Below are 13,378 nucleotides of genomic sequence, written 5' to 3'. Positions count from 1 at the left end.
AACCAGAGAGATCGGACTGAGTGGACCTAAGTCCTACCTGGAGCGGCCAGGACTATGCATGTGTCTCTAAGGGCGAGACCACAGGAGGAAATGGCTACCAAAACCTCTGTGCAGGACACAATTGGGAAGAGTGAGGATCCAGGCCCTGCTACTATTGGACGGACTAAATCCAGTGTGTCTAAACCCAGTTACTGGAGGAATCAACAGCATGTCTTTGGGGCCAGGCGGGGAGGGCTGTATGTGTGCAAGGAAGGCCGTACCAGCAACTGGAGTAGGGCTGTGGCCTTGGGGCTTGTATGTCCATGTACCAGTAACTGGGGAGACTGGGATCCAGGGGCAGCTACTGAGTGGACTGAGTGTCTGAGCTCAGCTACTGAAGGGATCCACTTTGCACATATGTGTATGTATTCCCAGTAAGGCACCTTCATCTTGGTCAACCAGAGAGGGGAACAAGATGGGGCAGTTGGTGGTGTTTGTGTCTGAGTGCTCTGTGTATGTCTGTATTGAGCTGTGTGGCTACATATACACATACACCCATACATATGCATTTACATGTATCCAAAGAGCAACAAAGCTGGTGCAGGGTCTAGAGAAAAAGTTTTATGAGGAGTGGCTGATGGAACTGGGGTCATTTAGTCTAGAAAATAGGGGGCTCAGGGCAGACTTTATCTACAACTGCCTGAAAGGAGGTTGTAGCGAGGTGAGTGTTGGTATCTTTCCCCAAATAACAAGTAATGGGATGAGAGGAAATGGCCTCAAGTTGCACCAGGGGAGGTTCAGATTGGATATTAGAAAAAATTTCTTCACTGAAAGGGTTGTCAAACATTGGAATAGGCTGCCCAGGGAGGTGGTTTGAGTCACCATCCCTGCACGTATTTAAAAGATGTGTAGATGTGGCACTTGAGGACATGGTTTAGTGGTGGAGTTTGTAGGGTTAGGTTTACTGTTAGACTCAATGATTTTAGGGGTCTTTTCCAACATAAATGATTCTATGATTCTCTCTATACATGTGTGTGTGTTTACACATGTGTGCCTATTGGGAGCCCATGCTCAGCCTCACTATGGGTTGGATCTGGTGACATGGAGATGCACCAGACTCACCTCCACTGGGCTGCTGGATTCAGCAATGCCTAACAATCCTGATGCACACTTACATTCTATTTTCTCATTTTTCCTCTTATCTTTGTTTTCCTAGAATGAAAGAAAAAAAACCCAACTTCTTTTAGGGTGTTTTACCTCACAGTTGTGAGCACTACAGCAGAACTCAGAACTAGAATTTGCAGAGCAGGGTAGAGTGGAGACCTGGGAAACATCACAACTGTTGGGGAAGACATCTAAACTCATATCTCATAATTCAGATGCAGTGCAAACAGTTATATTTGGTCAAGCAGATAACTTCTATTCATTTCCAGTTTTGCCTAACTTCCACATTGTTCATAAGTAAGGAGGGCAGTATGACCTAGGATGGAAACTCTGACCATAGTATGGTATTCTACCATGAGCACTTTGATGCAGTCTTGAAGGACTGGGCATCAGTAGGCTTGTCACAGTACACCATACCTGCTTCCAAGTATGATTCTTTCAAAACAAATTAGGAACACTAAATACTAGCCTGAGTTACACCCAGGATAAAATGAAAATGTATGATTGCTAAGAGAGTTTGTTGTCAGACTTGAATTGATAATATGTAACTGTGCCCATGGTACTTCTGAAATCAAACTGCTTCTTGTGCATCCAGCCACTTCCCACTATGAGGCCTCATTTTATAGCAGATTTTTTTGGTATTACTCCAATTACTCCTCCTCATATTTTGTAGTATTGATTTTTATTTCATGTTCATTAGTCTGTTCCTCAAGGTAAATTCATAGTTTCTAGCCAGTCTTCCAATTCTCTTTGATACAGTTGATTTTCTTCAGCTTTGTGTCACAAATAAATTTCCTTTGTATAATTTTTTCCCAAAAAAATTAATTTATGAAACTATTAAACAGAATCAGCCTTGGGGCTGATCTTGCTTGAATACCTCTAGTAAACTCTGCCTGCCACATACCCTCTGTCACATCCTAATTTCTCAGGACGACAACTCAGGTTCGCCGATTCCCAGGTCAGGATAAAGGTGAAACAACACCAGGGATCCTTTAACTCACAAAACTCAACTTTTATTCTCTCATGACAAGAATTGGCATGAAACTACATCAGTAAACTGTATAATATGTGCTAACCATACATCACCAAACATATACTACAAGCCTTGTTTATTTGGAGATCTGTTCAGGGAAGAAAATCAGGCGAGCCCTCCCATTGGGTCAGGAGGTTCAGAGCGGACTCCCTTGCTTCCCAGACTCCCTCTCAGAGAGGAGCCCAGTGGCAGCTGGATCTGCTCCAAGTCCCAGACTTGGTCAGCAGTTTCATCTCTAAAGGGAAGAAGTGTAGGGATTATGGGGAAAAAAAGAAAGAGAAAGCTCTCACCGGTCCTGGCTCCAGCATTGCTCCCATCAGCTGAGGGGCCCCATTCCAGAGGACACTCACACACAGGGCTTCAGTTCGTGCCCTTTTATCCTCTCCTGGCCCCTTCTTCGGGCAGGCACTTGAGCTCATTAGGCTAATTAGGTGTCACAGGCGGTTTGGGCTTCCAGAACGTTCAGTAAATGGGTCAGTGGGTTTGGGAGTCATTTGGAGAGTAACTTCTCCCTCCCTGCAGGCATGACCTTTGTTTGATCTTTGGCCATATGTGGTGAGCTGCCCCACTCAGCTCACCACGTCAGAACAAATTGCACATTCTTCATCAGGGCATGCCATCCATGTCCTGTTACTGACCAGCTTCTCACCTGTGGTTCGTTGTTATGCAGAGAACTTGCCGCACCACAGTGTTTGAGATAGTAACTCTTTCAGTCTCTTACACCCTCCATCTCATGAACCACTTGCATCACATAATTCTTTTACCAGTTCTCCCCTTATCTAAAATAGCTGGTGTGATATCCCATGTTTTACTACACAAAATGATTTCATAAAGCCAGGTCAGCAGCTTTTCTGTGTTCCCATTTTCTGTAAAATTTCTTTTCAAGAAAACCATCAAGCTTATCACTATATACTTGCAATAAATCCGAGTGCATTGTTATGTTTTCCCTTTGTGGTGTAGACATTGTGGAAGACTTGGACGTACATCGTGATCTTGAATTGAAGAAGTGGGTGTTGAAGAGTGGAGTGGAAGAAAATTAGTCTGATTTTAGAATAAGACACTGATCAATTAGGAAAGTAATTTAATTAATTGAACTAGCATATATTAAAGACAATTACTATGGGAAAAGGCAACACAATCTAACATATATCTATTTTAATTATAGTAGTAGATAACTTTTTGGCTAAAACAAAGACAATAGAATAACTTAATTATAAACATTATTTCATACAGCTCTCTCTTACACAATTCATAGTAAATGAATAGAAGCAGTAACATGTAAAACTAAGCATCAGTAAAGCAAAGTATAAGGAGATGGAGACTCTGAGGATGAGACTTTAATTTTGCTGAATTAATTATACTCTGTGCTGAGCAATCTTTCTCCCATCCAAGAAAATACTTAACACATCAAAAGCAAATCAGAAGCAGATCATTGTCCTGTGAGTAACATAATGCATTAATGTATTCTGCTGGAAAATGTCTCAGGGTACTTAGAAACCATGAGGACTGAAGTAAAGGATTTTAATGATAAAACAAAAAGTTATACAGGGTCACGACCACAGCTGTACTGTGTGGCTGATACAGAACATATTTTTATTTTTCGAATACAGACACACAATGATGCTCTTTGCTAAGCTGTATATCCTGACAGCTCATTAAGAAGAGAAACCGTAACAAACAATTTGATGAAATACTTTTTATAGTCTACGAAGGGATAACATCCTTGACAAATGAAATAAAAAAGCAATCAAGTGAAGCATTTTGAACATTTCTAGCAGTGAGTAATTGCCATAAAAGCAGAATAAAATTGTTTTGGCCATGTATAAACATGGTGTAAAGGAATACAGCCTTGAATGCAATAAAGTATCTGTGTTTTCCTACTAGTTTTGAATTTAATTTAATCCCTTTTCCAATTTACTAAATACCACTGAAACACTAGTCATATAACAAATATTCTGTAAAGTCTCTACATGATACAGCATGGATGTGTCTGGTGCTTGACTTTGATAGCCCTGGCTATCCCACTATGGGCTTTGATTATATTAATTTAAATCGAGTAATGTTATAAAAATAACAAAATATCTTTGCAAATCACCTTCAGATGTAGCACACTGTCAGCACTCCCTACGAGTCTCAGAGAAATGTGTTAAACTAACAGATTGTGATGAAAGGCAAAAGTATTTTTATGAAGAATTGCTTTAAGAACCTAAGACTGATTATCCTTAAACTTTGGATAACGGATGTCTACTCTGACTTCAGATATCTGAAAATATGGGGGTTTTAATTCAATTGCCCACACACAGGCACCTAGAAACATTTGAGGTGGCTAGATATCCTACCTTACATCCATCTGTTCTTTCAGAACAACATAAATTGTCCTTACATACTTTTTCATATGTCCCCAAGAACATATCAGACACCCTGCAGCATCTCAGCTGGAATTAGACCTTATGTGTGGATAGCAGAAATGGGTTCTGAGGTCTACTTTTGTACTAATCATCCTAGACTCCTCTTAGAGTCATTAGGAGAAATAAAGACTCCATATGGCAATTGATATCATTTTAAGCTCTGGTCTAAACCCAGATTAATTTCTTCAGGAAATTACCAATCTATCTATTGCCTATAAAGTGAGCATAGGTCAATTGTGGCCAAAAATGAACCTAACACTGAATATTTGAATGTCTAGGGTCAAGGAAGAGGAATCCTGCCTACCCCAAGAGTCTACACTAATTCTGAAGGTAGAATTTACTTGTTAGATCCTTTAAGCCTTGCCACGCTGAGGAGGACTACATTAGTCTACCTTCACATAATAATCATAAAAATACAGTGATAAAAGAAGACTCTGTGTGTTTTCACATCTGCAATAGGATTTTTCCTATTAGTTCCTTTAAAGTTCATATCATTTATGTGAGCTCAGTTTTCTTTCTAGTACTTCAGAAAGACTTAATTGTCTTAAAGGTCAATACCACAGAAAACAATTTTACATTGCTAGAGGGAAACAGTAAATCATCACAGAAGTTCATCTGACAAACAACCGAAGAATATTCTGGAATTCAGAGTCAAAATTTTATAGTGTATACCTGTTCAGTGAACCACAGCAAACAGCAACAATTAATCTGAAGGTGAACAGATTTTCTTCAGGCTGTACCAGAACTATGCATTTGATTGTCAATTTGCATATTCTATATTTCACCTTCACAGTGTTAGAGCGGATTTCTCCATATCCATCATAAATGCTACATCTTAATGTTGGCACTTTGAATCTGCTTGTAGCTGTGACATATTTTATTAGTGTTCTTATCTACAGATGAAAAATATAAGGGAAATATCAATTTCAATTTGATTTATTCATTATGAAGGATTTGCTTTACTGTTAAAAGTTTGTAATAGTCTATTACTCTCCTGTTACCTGTAAGGCCTTAGTGCTAAATCTGATCTGGAGAACAGAGGTATCCTACCTGAAGATATTACTGCCACATCACTACTGACTGCAGGTGGAGAACTGAGGAAAAAAGAGGTGTGGTGGAGGGCAAAAAGTAGGCAAGGAATGGGCAGGACATTCAAAGACTCATTAGTAAAGGAGATGATGAATGTGCTACTTAGTAAGACCAGCACAAACAACAGGGAAGAGATAATTAAGGCAGAGAGTGAAACTTGCACTGGAGTAATTATGAAATGATTCCACCAAACTGGGATCAAACATGACCAGTGTAGCCCTATTTCCATGAATCTTTGTGTGTATCTATTCTGTACAATGGGACATAAAATATGTTCTTTTTCATTTATGATGAAGAATCAGTAAAATTGACAACTGACTCCTGTCCACAGCAACATGGGACTGTAAAATTTTGGGCACAGAAAAAGTACACTTGTGTTTATACAACATTTTGCTCATGTAAATGCTGCTTCTGGACAGACCTTGGTGTGAACCTCAGTGTCCACCTAAAAGTCCATCAGCACTTCAGGTTCTAGGCTTATGCACATATATGTAGGAAATTATATACTATGTACAAATACTTTAATCACACAATAGGTAAAGGTTCAGTATGATGAAATATTTTCATAGTGTTGATACAGAAGAAGGATGCACAGATGATATTTTCAATACTATTAATTATGAAACTAGTATGACTGACTTTTTTTTTAAAAGCAACTTAGTTTCATGTTTGATTCCTACTTTTGTTGTATAAGAAAAACAGCTCAATACGGTTCACACTAACATTCACGTTATTTATTTGAATTAACTTTGCTGAATTTGACCTGTTAGGATTACCAGAACCAGCCCACTGTATAAAATAAGTTTGAAACACATTCTGAAGTATTCATGGTCTCAGCCAGAACATCAGATTGCTTAAAAGAAGAGCCACGAACATAGCATGTCACTAGGCTCCTATTGACACATTAGACGGTGGATAGACTATTTGGATGTGCCTACTAGTTTAGAAAACTGTCTGGTATGTTTAGGTCCCCAAGACACCTTCTACCTGTGCCTGAGCCTGTAACTACAAATTCATTATCTGCACAGGTCTTTAAGACAACCGAGCAATAAAAAGGTTAACTCCACATGACAAACGAAAAATGCTCCAATTGTCTACAAGGGAAGATTTATAGGGGGGTTGTCTCTCTCTCTCTGTCTCTGGAACTAGATTTTCAGTCTTTGTAAGTGATCTGGACAGACCACAGAGGCTGTCGTTGTTATCTGTCTACAAATTACACTGGACATCCAAGACGGTAGAAGGAAGTCTATATAATTATGTCTACACTACAAAACAAAGGAAGGCCAAGGACTGATTCCTGCCCTTAAGATGGACAGTCCATGTCCATGCTGCTTAGGGATAACCCTCTGTAAATAGATTTGTTTTGGAGAGGGGGAAAAAAACCTCAAACAACACAACAAAAAAGCTGTTTTCCAAAGTGGTGCAAAGGAATGAACTAGCAAATAAACATTGCAGCTGGTCAGCAGTCTAATGCTGGAGCTCACTCCATTGCCTTCAGTTGTTTACCACCACAAGCATGCTATCTAATACTTTTTCAAAGGAACACTGTACCTGTACCTACAACCCATGGAAGGTACGTTCAGAGTTTAATGCCACTCACAGTGGCATTCAGTGCAGAGGCCATCCTGAAGCTCTCTCTGACCCTGGTTCCTCTCACTAGGCCTGATCCTCACCCCCACCCACAGACTGACAGCCTGGCCCATCCCCAGGAAGATGCCTGATGTCCTGGGGTAGAAGCTGTACCCAACTGCCTTCTCAGCCTCCCCTACATCCTTGCTGGAGGCAGTGGGACAGGCCCTGGCTGGTGACAGGGTCCACTGGACAGCTACCAAGATGGTCAGAGACCTAGAGCATGACCTATGAAGCAGGTCAAGCTGAGGGAACTGGGCTTGTTTAGTCTGGTAAAGAGGAGGTTGATGATCTGTCATTACAATTATTTGAAGGGCATTTACAAAGATAACAAAGACAAATTCTTTTCAGTAGTGGTAGATGAGGTAGCAGTGGCCAAGAGCCAGAAAATGCTGTTTTGGAGGCTGAGATTAAACATTAGGAAAAAACTTTTCACTTGGCAGAAAGTTCATCACTGTAAAATGTTGTCCAGAGAGGCTGCAGTAAAAACATGTCTATGGAGTTTTTCATGCTTCAGATAGACAAAGGCTGATCTGATTTAGTCTTGATGATAATCATGTTTTGAGAAGGATGCTGTACAAGGCATCTCTAGAATCCTCTTCAAGTAAACACTTCTGTGATTCTGACTTGTATAGATGATAAACTCTGAGGACAGAATAGACCTTTTATTTAAAGTAATTAGATTTTTAAGTTTAGTCCCAACAGGTATTTTTAAGCTTAATCTTAAAATTATATAGTTCATCCAAGCCAGAATGAATGGACACAAAATTGAAAAAAAATATTTATGAGTAGAAGTCTGATCATCCCTTTTAACCCTAAACTTTATTCCAAAGTTACCACATATAGAAGACTCCTTTGTTCACAATTTTTTATGTAAGAAAGACAAATGTCCTCTTCTGGACCACCACTTTTTAACCTAAATTCAGAAACATATATCTATATATATGTGTGTGTGTAATTCTCAAGGTTAGGAAGAAAGAGATCACAGCAACATCTCTTTTGGAAGCACTTCATCCTTTGCTCATGTTTCAACATATGTATCTGAAATACCCTCTATCTAATGGCTCTCCATTACGTCTATTGACTCATGTTCTCTGTTGGGGTCAAGAATCACAGTGGAAAAGAAGTTGTGAGATCTGTTTTATTTCATTTGGAGGGGAGGTGTCCTTTTCTTAGTGTGACTTCACTCTAAAATGTTAAATGTTAGCATGTTCAGGTAATTCAGTAAGATTTTTATTTTATTTTTAAAGTTTTTATTTCAACATAAAAATACTTTATAAAAAATATGGAAAAAGCTGAATGAATGAGTGTATGGAAAATGCAGAACCTTGGATGCATAGCTGAGGGTCATACAGTCCCTTCAAATACTAATTCATCTTTGATGAACCATCTGGTTTTCTTATCTTCAATAAAAAATCAATTTAGTCAGCTACCCCATCTGAATTCTCAATATACCAAATCAAACTACAGAGTAAGTCTGCTTGTTTGATATTTATGAACTGTACTTCAAAACAGAAGAAACTTAAGTTTTAGTCATCTACACCATAGCTAATAAATATGCAGGGAATGAAAACATATAAAAATATAACTAGAATGACATGCTTACTTAGATTTAGAAATAAAGAGACCAAGACAGAAGTCTAGCTTTTACATTTCTCATTTAAATTATTATTATTGAATTCAAATTCAAACCTTCCCAGAGAATGGGAAACAAACAATAAACGCCAAGGCAGACTAAATCCTTACGCAAAATCTTATTGGCATAGAAAAGATGACTTGAAATTTCAGACAACATACAACAAAGGAGGGACATTTAGCTTCTGAGTTTTCCGAAGGGAACATGAAGTCCTGACACCATCTTTTCAGGGAAAATTTCATCTGTAGTTCAGTCACACAACTTGAAAGACTATCTAATCTGGATCAGAAATGCCATAGGATTCCCACATCGAGGCCATCTGTGAGTAACAGCGTAGGAGGGACCATGATTTTGTCTTTGTTGTACACCTGGGACAGGGATAGAATGCTATAGGCAGTAGGGAAAAATGAAGAGGTTATGTTTGAGGGCATGAAGATATTATTCTTTCTTGATGTAGGTCCAACCTCAGTTAAAAGAAGAGAACTGAATGAGAATTAAAAGGCTTCCTTGAAAGGAGAGGTTATGGTCACAGTGCTCTGTCTTGCAAACTGACAGTAACTTTTAATAACCGCACACTGGCTGAGTAAAATGGCAGCAAATAAGCTTTCATACAAAGTCAGAAAAGAAAGCACCTAGGAAGACCCTGAAAGTAAAGACTGCGGAGAATGAATACATTGCTGTTTGGGCCTCCTTACTTCTCTAGTTTTACATGGTCTTCAAACTTCACATGGTCTGTTGTAACCTTTATTCAGAATGTCCTGCTAAGTCTAAAACCACTGCAGTCTTAAACAAGAAGGTAAAGGTCATATGTTAAATATATAGTATCTACTTTGGTAGATACCATTCTTTAAAGATAGTATTAGTATTGGGATTTGGAGTGCCTCCTTGCTCTGATATGTACATTAACAGGAAATAAGGATGGAGACAAATTGTTTTGTTACTTTGTCTTCTTTTTTAATCAAGTAACTGGATAGAAATCTACTATATTTATAAATACTTTTTCTTCTGCTATGAAAAGCCAAGCTGATAAAAAACATCTCCACTCAGTGACCTTGATTTTTTTTTCTCCCCCAATGTCAAGCAAGTATTGGCTTTAGGCTAACTTTAAACGTTCCTAAGACTCCTTTTATTGCACTTAAGAGCAGCTCTTAAAAGTATCATGTTAATGAGTATTTAATCTTCTATCTTTGTTGTTTTTCTCCAAATTATTCGTAATGTTTCTATTCTTCTAGCAGATATAACAACATTTGTAATGTTTGGTAAGCAACTCCCATGTAAACATTTTAAACATTTCTTTTCTTGACACTGTTGCATATATATTCTAAAACCTATAGACTCTTTTCTGCTGCAAAAACATAATAAATTTATGTTTATTTTGCTACCTACTGTTACCTCTACATCTTCCAGAAGTGTGGCTTTTTGCAAGTTATTTTATTCTTCCAAATTAGTATCTAAGTTTTGTATTGTTTTTTCAAATGGACCCCCCCTTTTTTTTTTTTTAATTGTAGTTGTGTTTTAATCTCTTCAGATTAAGTTTTCATGATTTACTTTACCTTCAGAAGACCTTGTAACTTCCAATCTACTTGACACTTTGACATTTAGCAATATGTTTTCTTATTCTCTCCCAAAGGTTTTTTAATTCACACTCTTTTTAACATCAAAGATTATTTTAATTAAATTTGAGGGCTAGATATGAAGTATGTCAAGCTATTTAAATACAAATATGCTGTAATTACAGAGAACCATATTTTGTCCTAAGGATAAAGGAAAAAAGAAAATAAAGTAATTTTTTTATATATTTTCTAACAATCAAAATCCTTTTTTCTGTAAGCAATAAACCGCTACATGGCAATAGGCAATCAATCAAATGATAAAGTTCTTTATTCTTTTTTACAAGCACTGCTTTTTTAACCACAATGAAAGGGAAAAGTTATAAAAGCCTGCTTTAGATATATTAGCTGCATAAATTGACAGGAGTGTTCAAAATTGACTATTTTTTCCTATTTAAGCAAAGAATATTAAGAATCATTTTCTCTTTGAAATTAAAAAAAAAAAACTAAGTAGAGGTTATTATTTATAGCCACTGAATGTGGAAATTCTTTTCTATAATCCAATATTATAGATACTATTAAAAGTATAATTAAAAGCATAGACACATAAGAATAAACCTACATATACTAACAATAAGACTGAGTAACAATCTGTATGGAACCATAAACAATGTTTTCTTGTACTAATCTTGACTTTTAATTAGAACGTGTGTGATGGAAGAAATTTTATGGAAAACAAAAACACCGTGATGTTCACTAATAAGTTAGAAGCTAGGGAAAATCCACTGAGAAATTACAACATGATAAAATACCTCAGACTTGGAAATGATGCTGGGTATTTCAAGAGAGTGTTCACATTATTGTTATCCATGGGACAATTACTTTGTTCCCTGGCTGGTGGTTCAACCATATGGCCATTTCAGCTGTTTGTAATCAAGTAAATACGTCTTTTATTCTAGGAATTCATCAAGTAGACCTGATCTGAGATTTAAACAATTTTTCTTTGAATAGAAGAACTATTCTTTTTTATTTCCTTTCATCATGCAGAAGTTAGAGCAGATCACAGATCCTCAGAAAAAACAGTACTAACTTATAGAATTAGCCAGTATTTGTAAAGATCAGCTCCTTAAAATACAAGGGGAAATGTTTTAAAAGCTTTTGTATATAAAAAACCTAGTTAAACAGAAAAGACTGAATTCATTACTTGAAATTCATTTCTTTAATCCAATATCATATTCATTCCAGACATTAAGTCAATTTTTAAAATGGAGAGAGATTATTAAAAGGTAAAATTCTAATTTCATTAAACAAACATTAAATTAATTTCAAACCCAAGAGACAGTCTTTTCTTTTTCTCCTTTATGGGCTCTTTCATTAATTTTGAATCAAACACATTCTATGAGGGTACATTATAATAACCCATACTTTAATAAGAAAGTCTCAGTTTAAACAATTTTGTGTCTAAATTTGCTGGTCAATGAACCTACTTACTGATAACAGACTAAATTCAAAGCTCATTCAAACCTAGACTGAATTCCGCCTGCTTTGACCTTTAAGTTGTACATGCTGATAAAACAACAAAGAGTGCATCTTTGAAAATTCAGTTCAGAAATATTAGTTTTAAATAATTCAAGGAAAATTAAATAATTACAGGCAACCTTTTAAAGGTTTTCTTACATATTAATATAAAATACCAGCATGTACTAATCTCCTATTAACCATGATTAATTTTGAAATATAATGTCTTTGAAAGCAGTACTTTATAAAGGATATTTTCTTTTGAGGAAGAATATTTTTCTAAGAATTGAAATATATTGCATGTTTGTTAGTTTTGCAAGAGATCACATACTGGCCAAATTTTGACTGTTTCAAAACAAGTATACTGAAATTAAAAAAAAAAAATCATCATCAATTACTTGCAGTCTGTGTAGGGAGCAACAGTTTATGCTGGCTTGTGTTAGCCTTTGTATTAATGGTACAGAAGCATTAAAAAATTCCCATAATGAAAGACTGAGGAATTCAGGTCTTTTAAAGGATTATCAGATGATCTGCACTGTGCTTTCTTTAATTTCTGGAGACATTATGACATCAGGGATTCTAAAAGCTGATCAGCTAGTTGTTCTGCCCTGCAAATGCACAGCACATCTGGGAAAAGTTCTCTCTCCACATCTCACTATAAAATTACTTCAGAGAAATGTTACTATCTGATTTCTATCTCTATTTTGATCTAAAAAGAAGTTAAAAAAAGGTAAAAATAAATAATTTTTTTTTTACATTGTTCAAACATGAATTCTTTACTACTATATATGTTGAGAAGTATAGAATAGAAATAGCAACATGAAAAATGGTATATAAAATTCTAATATGAGAAGCTCTTAGCTGAGTAAGGAATGTGGCAATACTTTGATAACGTCTTACTTTGAAATATATCAGTGACTAAATTGGATTCTCTTGGGGAATTTTTATTGTACTCCTTGAGGTAAATTAAACACACATTTGTGCTTAAATATAAAGACATTTAATGAGCAATCATAGAATCAAAGAATGGGTTGGGTTGGAAGAGACCTTCAAAGATCATCCTGTCCAAACCCCCTGACATAGGCAGGGACATCTTTCACTAGATCAGGTTGCTCAAAGCCTGACCTTGTACACTTCCAATGATGGGGCATCCACAACTTCTCTGGGCAACCTGTTCCAGTGCCTCACCACCCTAATTTTAAAAAAATTTCTTCCTTATATGCAATCTAAATCTGCCCTCTTTCAGTTTAAAACCACTACCCCTTGTCCTGTCACTACAGGCCCTGCTAAAAAGTCTGTCTCCACCTTCCTTATAAGCCCCCTTTAAGGATCAAAAAGCCCTAATCAGGTCTCCTCAGAGCCTTCTCTTCTC

This window comes from Buteo buteo, chromosome 14, assembly GCF_964188355.1.
Source record: "Buteo buteo chromosome 14, bButBut1.hap1.1, whole genome shotgun sequence".
Classification (NCBI taxonomy): Eukaryota; Metazoa; Chordata; class Aves; order Accipitriformes; family Accipitridae; genus Buteo; species Buteo buteo.
This window is presented reverse-complemented; position numbering follows the sequence as displayed.